General features: G+C 35.7%; 2 pseudogenes; one reads left to right on the top strand and one right to left on the bottom strand.

The window, feature by feature from the left end:
• The window catches only part of LOC109128004, a 13959-nt pseudogene extending 12223 nt beyond the window's left edge, over nucleotides 1-1736 (bottom strand).
• LOC104709510 lies at nucleotides 6660-10677 on the top strand (annotated as a pseudogene).

The raw sequence follows: 11078 nt of genomic DNA, 5'->3' as shown, positions 1-11078 counted from the left end.
TGAAACGCATCCAACAATCCTTCCATTGGCCAGGGTTGGTGAAAGATGTTCAGCGTCTGGTGGCTGAATGTCAAGTTTGTCAGACTCATAAGTCGTCTACCCTGTCTCCTGCAGGATTGTTACAGCCATTGCCCGTTCCAAATCAAATATGGGAGGATCTAACAATGGACTTCATCGAAGGTCTTCCTCTCTCGAATGGTATCAATGTTATATTGGTGGTGGTGGATAGACTTAGCAAGTTTGCCCATTTCATTGGTCTCAAACATCCGTTCACAGCCGCGGATGTCGCGCAAAAATTCGTTGCAGAGGTTATTCGTCTCCACGGGTATCCTGTGTCTATTATCTCTGACCGGGACAGGATCTTTCTCAGCAAGTTTTGGACAGAATGCTTCAAACTGGCAGGTACTAAACTCAAATACAGCACCGCGTTCCATCCTGAAACAGATGGTCAATCAGAGGTCCTCAATCGTTGTTTGGAAGCTTACCTTCGTTGCTTGGCTTCTTCCAACCCACGGACATGGCAACGTTTCCTTTCTTGGGCAGAACTGTGGTACAACACATCGTTTCACACATCATTGAAGACCACGCCCTTCCAAGTAGTCTATGGCAGAGCTCCACCTTCTCTCCTGCAGTATGAGGAGCGTTCTACAACCAATGTTGATCTGGAAAGGTTACTCCGGGAACGGGATTTGATGCTGCGTCAAATCAAGGATCACTTGTTACAGGCACAACAGGCTATGAAGAACAACGCAGATAAGCATCGCCGTGAAGTGGTTTTTAAAGAGGGTGATATGGTTTTCTTGAAGTTGCGGCCGTATAGACAGCAATCAGTTACGACGAGAGTATGCCAGAAACTCGCGGCTAAGTTCTTTGGTCCCTATGAGGTTTTAGAACGCATTGGTAAAGTTGCTTACCGTTTACAACTTCCTGACGGGGCCAAGATCCACCCAGTTTTTCACGTGTCTCAACTGAAACCAGCCCTTGGGCATGGCGTTGAAGTCACTCCTTTACCTGATCTCTTTGCTCAGAACGAGGATTTCAGTATCGAGCCAGCAGAGCTGCTAGACACTCGCTACAATGCTGAAGGGTATTTGGAGGGTCTGATTCAGTGGCATGGTCTTCCCGCCCATGAAAACACCTGGGTTACATTAGCGATCTGGTGACACAGTTTCCTTTATTCAAGCTTGGGGACAAGCTTCGTTTCGAGGGAGGGGGTATTGATAAGCTGCAGAGGGTCTATTTTAGAAAAAGGAAGACTGGGGATAAGAACGTTGACAAACCGTGTGAAGATACACCTGGCCGTTGAATGAAGACTTCACACGTGAGAAGGGTTAGCTAAGCTTGGAGCAAAAGCAATTCCAAGTATAAATAAAGTTTAGAGGCAGCAGTTTTGGGGCATGATGATTATGATGAGAGTATAGCCGACATGAGGCTAAGTGGTGAGAGAGGAATCTGAGGGATGTGAGCGAGGATTACGATCTCTACTTTCATTATCTTTGTCTTTGTAATCTTCTTTCTAAGGGTTTTTGAGAGTTTTCTTGTAATCTGAGAGCAATACTCTATCTTTGGAATTAATATTCAAGTACTATTCAGATTAAAGCTTTGATTCCCTTAGTTTCACTGTTCAAAGCTTAACAAATACCAGATTTGATTTTGGGTGGTAAATAGTAACAATAAGTTATGGAGATGATTGCAATAACCAATACCTTGATCAAGCTCTTAAGTTCTTCCTCCATTACTTAGATCTTTGTGTTTTGTTGTTGAGTTTTTTTGGCAATCACCAAAAGTTGTGACTTGACAGATCTTTTAATGGGAAATTTAAGTTAAATGTTTGCAGATACGGCATCGATTACATAGTGGGTGAAAATTAACAGCATTAAGTTCGACTACTTTTGTTGTTAGTCTTGAGTTAACATGGTTATAAAATCCTCAACCATACAAAAAAAAAAGTAATGAGAAATGTTTATAGGAAATGAGGATTAGAAGAATGATTGGTAACTCTGGTTTAGTAAAGTTGGATTAAGGTATGTGCAACTTCACTTAGTTAAAGTTTGTGGTAAGTATGATTTATTAGACCGTGGCACAGTTTAGTGAGAATAATACCAATACCAAATCTGGCAATATTTAGTGACAAAAGAAGGTGTAAGACGCATCTTAAGAATTCTCAAACCAGACGAGATGGCAATATGGCATAGTTTCTGTTTTCATTTGTTAATAACGAGATGTCATAGATAAAATAACAACACAAACGCAATCTATTGTACAAAAAAGATAGTTATATACTCATATCACACAAGTTTGGCGGATAAACAGCTTTATCGCACATCATCATAAAAACTCATTTATATTTATTCAATCAATTATATCACACAAGTTTGGCGGATAAAAAGTTTAATGACCATGGCTTATCTGATAGATTAGACATCTGTTTAATGTGTTTCTTTGAATGGTGATTGATTCCCTTGTGTGTTTGTGTGATTTCGTGGTTGTTTATGGCTTGGTTTGGCTACTATGAGTGGCATGGACGAGTTTGTGGCTTGTGGAGACTATGACTGTCGACGGAAATTGATGCTAGGACACCAAGTCGTGTGATATGATTCTTCCAAGGAATCGGCACCTTCAAGTTGGTAGATAGAGACACCTTGATTCTAAGGATAATGAAGCCTCAAGAATAAGGATGGTGGAACGAATGGTCGCACAAGATTTGCGGAAAGACTCTTGATATACCGATTTGATCTCTCAGCCTCGCACCAAATAGATCGGATCTCTCAGCATCGCACCAAGAAGATCGGTTTTGTTGACTGTTGGAATCACACCGAGCAGTTGGTTTTGATTGTTGGAATCACACCAAGCAATCAGTTTTGTTCACAAAGAACATAAGAGAATCACTCTCACAAAGAAAAGATTTTGATAAGTTAGTTGATTATTTCATTCCTCTAACATGAGTTTATAAAGGAAAAGAAACTTGGTAACAAAGTCAAATATTAAATATTTTTGAAACTAAAAGACAATAAAGATAGATGGTTGAATGAAGACCCAATTCTTAGTGTTTCCCTTCCCAAGGTGAAGAGAATCACTCTATTTTGATCACTCCTCTTTGACCACAAATAAAGTGATTATTTTGGGCTTTCTTGAACTTAAATTAGGCTCAAAGTAGCATATACGTGATAGACATAAACTCCAATAGACTTTCATATGCTCTCATTGCCCATAATCTCTTGAATTAGCCCATTTAAGTGCCTCCTTGATATTATATATGACTCCTTGATCCAATTTTCTGATGAGAAATAACATGGGCTGTATCATTTCTTCACCTATAGCTTAGTAAAAACAACTCCTTGTTGCCATACATAGTTCTGGAAACTTCTAAACCAATTGGACCTAAAACTCTTCAAATGTAGAACTAGATTGACCTCCTTTGGAAAATGAAGAGTATCCTTGTATTTCGTTAGCCAAATCTTCTCTTTCTGAATTTTTTGGAAACATAACATATCCATTAACATCCTCGATGTGTTTTCGTGTCAAAATTGTCTCTGAGTTGGTCTGTGAAACACAATCTTTGGATGAGATGCGAAACAGGGACTATGACAGATCCATTGACTTGAAATATCCATATCTTTCAAGTATGAACTAATTAGAATGAGATTCCAATTTTCAATGGTTCTAGGATGGATCTAGATTTCAGAACAGTTTGGTTCATTGCTTGAATCCTTTTTTCTTGGTCGGAATCCTCCGTTTAATGCTCGTAGGTATAAATCGCGTAGCCATGAGTTTACATGATTTGTAAAATGAATAACTCCTTCATCCGAACTCTGATTAGACTGATTCCACTTCGAGATATGCTCTAGATTGGGTAACAATGTATCCCAAATGGTTGTTTGGTTGGAAGAATTGATCTTCAACTTCGTTCGTGTTGAACAAGACTCAAGGATCTTCTTGGATATTATCATGATCATATCATCGTGTGGTTTCACGATGGACTGATGAGGGTGTCGGTCGACACTAGTGTTCAGCAGACTGCGGATGTGTCTTTTTTGCTTACGTGGTTTGGTTGTTCTTTTTGAATTACTTATGCTTGTATTTTCGCTTATGTATAACCTAGTGGATGAGATGATTGCCTCACTAAATATTTGTGATAATATTTATGCATTTTAATTGTTGTTTGTAGTATTGGTATCTCAATTGTTGTTTGTAGTATTGGTATGTGTGGACATCGAATCATGGCAATAAGGAGGAGGATGATCTAGAATTTCAGTTATGTGTTGTTGGTCTTGGTATATATTATTAATGTTGGAATCTTTAATAGAAGTATAGAAGTATGCTAGGTTGTTGGATAGAATGTTCCCTTCCTCCGGTGGCGTTTTTGTTCCAGCGAGCTTTTCCCTAAGATGACTATCTCCCCTTTGTTGATTTCGACCTCCTCTCTTCCTATTCCAATGTGTTCGGTTCCTTTCCTCAGCCTGAGGCCTCCTGCAGCCCCGCCACCAGAGCCTCCGTCTCCGCCGACCCCACCAAAACCACCGGACCACCAGACCCTCCTCCTCAGGTTTGCTTGCTCTCCGACTAATCTCTCTCTCAGCCGTCGTCGCTAGCCTCTTTTTCGTCTAAACCTATCCCCTATTTGCTCCGGCGACTCTCCACACCGTCGCTCTTCCTCTCCACACCATCACTCTTCCTCTCCACACCATCACTCTTCCTCTCCTCACCGCCGCTCTCCTCTCTTCACTGCTACTTCCTCAGATTTTTGTTCTGAAATCTTTGGTAGTGCTTGTGTCGAATCCTCATCTCCCATCTTTTGTGTCAACGGCCAGTGGCTCTCATGGCGTTTCCTTACGATGGCTTACTGCCGTGTGCAGTTCATGTTGTCAGTTCCGAAGTGAGCTCGTCTCATCAAGGTTTGCTTCTGACTTCTTGCTCCTATGCCTTCCATTTACTAAACTTAGTTGGCTTTCTAAATCTGAGATAGAGAAAGACTTAACTAGTTGTGTTGAATGGGATGGTGAGCCCTGTGACCCTTGTTGGAAAGTTGTCTTTGAGTTTGGTTTGCTCTTGGACTGCAATTTGACTCTCCTGGATCACCTCAATGATGACTCCATTTTACCTTGTATTGAGGTCTCTATTAGATTTGTTCTAATATTGTTTGTTACTAAGGGCTTTGTCCCGACCTTTAACATCGACATCTTTGTTTATGTCGATGTAATTTGGGAAGATTAGTCTCTGCTTAGAGCTAGTCTTCCTCATCTTGGCACCAATGACCTCTTTCTCTTCCCAAATGTCCCTCTTGCGAGTGGTTTGGATGATTAAGCTTCACTGGTTTTGCAAGGATCTTCCTCCCGGTTGTTAGCTTCCTCTGCTTTTAGTTGCGGAGCTTGTAACCCTTCGGGTTGCTCTGGATACAGTCTCTCATGGAGTCGTTGGGACTGTTATGTTTCGATCTCGCGTATCTTCCTTTATAAAACTGAATCTTGCATTTATCCCTGGTTTCTTTTCTTTTGGAGTTTTTGTAGGCACTTCTTAGTGCTTTGTTTCTTTGTATTTCCATTCTATTTGGACTGTAACTCCTCCTCTTTTGAGTGAGTTTGAGGCTTCATTTCAATGAATATTATTAGTTTGACCAAAAAAAAATGTATAGCTTTAAAAAACTGAAAACTCCGTATAAAATTTTTGATTTGTAATTCTAAAGAGTTATTATTTCCAATTAAAAATCCAGTGTTGGGGTGCATGTTAATTGAAGTTTTATATTAGAAAGAAAAGTAATAATTTTTCTCTCAAATTCATATCTAATTGAAATAAAAATAAGCTTTTCTAAAGAATTTTAGTAACTTTACGATGATTCAAGTCAATAAAAAAAAAATCAAACAAAAATGATAGAACTATCATAATTTTAAATTTTAATCATAAATTTAATTGGTCAATGGGCACGTGGGATAATTTCACATGAATATATAATTTATTTCTCAATTAATATAAATCAAGCATAATACAATCACACGTTTTTATTTTGTGAGCTGTGTCGCAATATTTTTGTCTTACTCCTAGATGAGCTTCAAACGTAAAAAAGATCAGTCCACTGAAATAGACTTAATTTTTTTCTGCTTCTTTCCTGGACTCCTCACAACGCTGAAAATCAGAAGATTTTTTTTTTTTTTTTTTTCAAATTTCCCCACGTTCATTTTGATGTTCAAAGCTTATAATTGCATTTATATAACAACATTACGTTTTAACTTTTAATCTCAGAATACAGAATCTCTTGATATATGGTCAATTTAATCTCAAAAGATTTTTATTTCAAATTTCATATATCAAAAACTGACGTTATTTACGATTTGATGACTACATTGATTATACAAAATATCATTTAATCACTCAAAGTGTAGCTATTTGACTTTCTTGTTATTCTTCACTCTCTAATTATTCCTTTTTTTCGAAAGTCTCTCACAAGTCACAACCTCTCACTTGACTCGTGTCTAACGAAGCGTCTTTGATATTGTTGTAAACGTAAGTTTTCTCCACCGTCTCTATCTCCTCTTAGGAGAATGCAATGAAAAGTTTGATAAAGAAGGTATATTTGTATATACAATATTTTCACTAAATGTTAACCGAAGAACCGTTTATTGATTGAGTTGTTCACTTTGAATAAAGGAATAAAAGTTACGTCCATGGCAAATGGTGGTGGTGGCAGTGGCGACAACGGTAGTGGTGGAAATAAGGGAGCAGGAAATCGGACCGAGGAGTTGCAACCCCATCCGGTAAAAGAACAACTCCCAGAAATTCAATACTGCGTCAACAGTCCTCCTCCTTGGTGTATGTTTTGTTTTATTTGAATTTTGGTTATTATTTTACTTTTTATTTCTATTTTATATTCTAATTTGGATGTGTAAATGTAATACATTTAGTGTTTCCAGTTGAAGCGGTAGTGTTGGGTTTCCAGCATTATATGTTGATTCTTGGCATCACAGTTCTCATTCCAAGTCTATTAGTTCCACTCATGGGTGGTGGTGATGTAAGTGCATGATTTTCAAATAATTTTTTGATATTGGATTTTTTTTTAGCAAATTTAAAAATTATAACACATCTTTTCAACAATTATTAAAAAAATTACTAAATCTTTGTTATGTCAGTTCCTCTTGTCTTCCGACAAACCATGTTGTTAGGACTAGTGTTTTGTCCAAGAGGTCGAGAAATCTCTGGGTTTTTTATTCCTGGTTAGATTTAGACGTTAATGAATTGAATTCCCAGATTCCAATACCTTAGTGAGTTTTCAAATAATTTTGTAGATTTGATTTTGACAAAATTTGCAAATTTATGAACACACTATACAAAATTATTGAAAAAATCACACAAATGAAATTATCTGTTTTTCTAGATTTTAATTTTATCATAATGATTCTCAAAAATGTATTTTAGTATTTCACTCTTTTTTTTAAGAGTTGATAGTTAATTACCGATTTTTTTTTTGTCATACTCTTTCTTCAAGACAAACAAAAATCACGAGTTAAAACCGTGTGAAAGTTTATTGTTTTATTAACTTATCATAAATGTATGATTTTTCAATATTTCTGTTGTATATCGATGTAATCTTTTAGTGTGTGATTTCAATATTCCCGTCTCAAACTATTTTTTGACCCTAGGCAAAATAAATTTGCAGGTCTTTTGTACACAAAAAAAAAGTTTTGATTTTTTTGGACCCTTTTTCTTTAAGAGGTTGAGTTAAAAAAAATTTGGACCCTAGTTTTTTGCCTACCTTGCCACCCCCTAGAGACGGGCATGTCTTTCAAAATTATCGTTATTAAAAACACGAATAATATAAATTTCAAAATCTAGATATTTTAGTAAAGACAAGTGATTTTAAATCATTAAAAAGAAAATTTCTGTATATATTTTCAAGTTTCTATACATTTTGAACAAACAAATTTTCTATATATTTTTTTTGACATTTTCCAGGCAGAAAAGGCTAAAGTAATACAAACATTACTTTTTGTCTCTGGACTAACAACATTGTTCCAGACCTTTTTTGGAAGTCGATTGCCTGTGATAGCTGCAGCTTCTTATGCATATATCATACCAATTACTTCCATCATTTCTTCCACGAGGTTCACTTACTACACTGATCCTTTTGAAGTAAGTCTTAACACTAATATTATCATTAATTAATTTTACATTGTATGTTGTACTAATAAAAAAAAATTTGACAATAAAATAAATCAGAGATTTGTTAGAACGATGAGAAGCATACAAGGGGCTCTGATTATCACTGGATGTTTCCAAGTAGTTGTTTGTTTTCTAGGCATATGGAGAAATATTGTCAGGTAAATTTCATAACCTTATTTTGCATTACCAGGATTATGACTCTACCATTAAACTCGAATGTATTTTTGGTTTGTTCATTAGATTTCTAAGCCCACTCTCCATTGCTCCTTTGGCCGCATTTACCGGACTGGGACTCTACCATATCGGCTTCCCATTGGTATGTGTATATATATTATTATTAGCCATCTAAAGTGGTAATATTTATGTTATTGAATAGTTATACATTGTAATATATGTAAATTTTATGATGGAAAATTCTTTCGTTTTACAGTTAGCTAGATGTGTTGAAATAGGACTTCCTGGGTTGATCCTATTTGTTTTTATCACTCAGGTAAATGTCTAAGCCTTTTTCTTGTTATAAATCCATGCATACATAAACTAGTGTATACATTTTATAGATCATCTTAAAGAAGTAGTTTCCAGACGCGAGTTGAGTATATGGGTTGTGTTTACATTTTACGAGTGAATTTTCCTAAAACAATTAACTCTTTTTATTATTACAAAATTTATCGTTGCTAAGAATTTTGTTTTTGGCTTTGGCATTTACAATTAATAGATACTGTGTTCTATTTTTTTTTTTTTGGTGCAGTACTTACCGCGTTGTATGAAGATGAAGAAAGGGGTTATGCTTTGGGATGGAAGCAGATGTGACCGCTAGGGGATGATGTTATGTATTCCTGTGGTATGGTTGTTTGCTCAACTACTTACATCGAGTGGTGTCTATGACCACAAACCTCACACTACTCAAACCAGTTGTCGTACAGATCGTACTGGTCTCATAACCAACACTCCTTGGTCAGTTGTACTATTTAAATTATAGTTTTTAGCTATTTTCCTATTTTGTTATCTAAATTTTATTTTTATGTTGATTTTTTTTTTTTAAATCTTTATGTTAACAATAGGATATACATACCATATCCGTTTCAATGGGGAAGCCCAACTTTCAACCTAACTGATTCGTTTGCGATGATGGCTGCGTCTTTGGTCACTCTATTTGAGGTCAAACTTTCTTCTTATATCTGAAATTGATATTAAATATCAAGGAAAATAATATATAATCCAACTTATATGTTTAAAATTAAGGAGTGATAAGTTTTATTCTAGTATTGTAGTCGACAGGTTTGTTCTACGCATCCGCAAGATATGGAAGTGCGACACCGATCCCACCATCAGTTGTTAGCCGTGGTACTGGCTGGCTGGTTAGTCTAGCATCAATTTAATCAAGTCACTTTTTAGTAAACATACTTTTTTTACCCTTTATTAACTATATATTTAATCATCTCCTGAACAATTTTGAATAAATATTTTGTAGGGAGTTGGAGTATTACTCAATGGCATGCTTGGAGGCATCACAGGGATCACAACATCATCGTAACCAAATTCATCCCTAACTTACATTTGTTCTTCTTATCATTATTATTATTTTTTTTTCATTTTTTTTTGTTCTAGTATGTATGGGTTATTGAGTGTAACTTCATGTCCATAGAAAATGTTGGACTTTTGGCGATGACTAAGATTGGGAGTCGCAGAGTGATACAAATATCAGCTACCTTCATGCTTTTTTTCTCCATCTTTGGTAATTTTTGCTATAACCAAAATTTGCATATTATAATTTATAATAAACTAATATGACCTTTTTGCATATTTTTTACTGGTTTTGTAACTTATTTATTTTGATCAAAATGCAGGAAAGTTTGGAGCTTTTTTCGCGTCCATACCATTACCAATCATGGCATCTCTTTACTGCATCGTCTTGTGTTTTGTGTGTATGTCTTTTCATCACATCACACTTGTAGTTTTTATCATGTTTCAGATTCCTTTTTTTAATTCATATATGCTGTTATTTATTACTAAAAAAAAAAAAAAAAAATTCAATTGATTGCAGGTTCTGCGGGACTTAGCTTTCTACAATTCTGCAACCTCAATAGCTTCAATACCAAATTCATTTTGGGATTTTCTTTTTTCATGGCTATTTCAGTCCCTCAATATTTCAGAGAATATTACAATGGAGGTTGGCGGTCTGACCATCGCTCGAATTGGGTAAGTACATCATCTTCTTATAAAATTTAAGACACATTTTTAAACTCACAAATGCTTTCTTTGTAACTTTATCACAATGGGAATTTTTTTTATGTGAATACAAAACAGTTGGAAGATGTGATAAGAGTGATATTCATGTCGCATATAACAGTTGCAGCAATTATAGCGATAGTACTTGACTGCACATTGTCTCGTGAGACTGATGAAGCCAAGAAAGATTGCGGGTTGAAGTGGTGGGAAAAGTACCGACTATACAATCTGGATGTGCGAAACGATGAGTTTTATGGTCTGCCTTGCAGCCTCAACAAATTCTTCCCTTCTCATTAAAACTTTCACAAAATATTTTCTTCTATGCTTTTGCCTTTTTGAATGTTTTCTTTCTTCTTTTTTTTTTTTTCAACTCTTTCTTCTTTCTTTATTACTTAGAACTTTAGAGTGTGTTATATTCAATTTTTTTTCTGAACTTTACTAGTTTGTTCGATTATTACTAAATTTTTTTTAGTAATGATCATTATTAGCTTACAACACAAGCTAAGTAATGATCATTTAAAACTGAAGCAACCATTGAATGAGTTCTTCTATAATGAGAGAATGGGAGCTACAAGAAGATGCGATGGATGTGAGAGAAAGTAAACAATAGGCTTTACTAAGTCTATGGTAGTCGTCTTAAAAGGATAGTTCATGCCATAGGCTTTTATTATTAAAAAAAAACAATGAAGACTAAAAGT

Source organism: Camelina sativa, chromosome 1, assembly GCF_000633955.1.
Source record: "Camelina sativa cultivar DH55 chromosome 1, Cs, whole genome shotgun sequence".
Classification (NCBI taxonomy): domain Eukaryota; kingdom Viridiplantae; phylum Streptophyta; class Magnoliopsida; order Brassicales; family Brassicaceae; genus Camelina; species Camelina sativa.
Note: the sequence above shows the minus strand (reverse complement) of the source record. Positions and strands in the feature narration are given on the sequence as shown.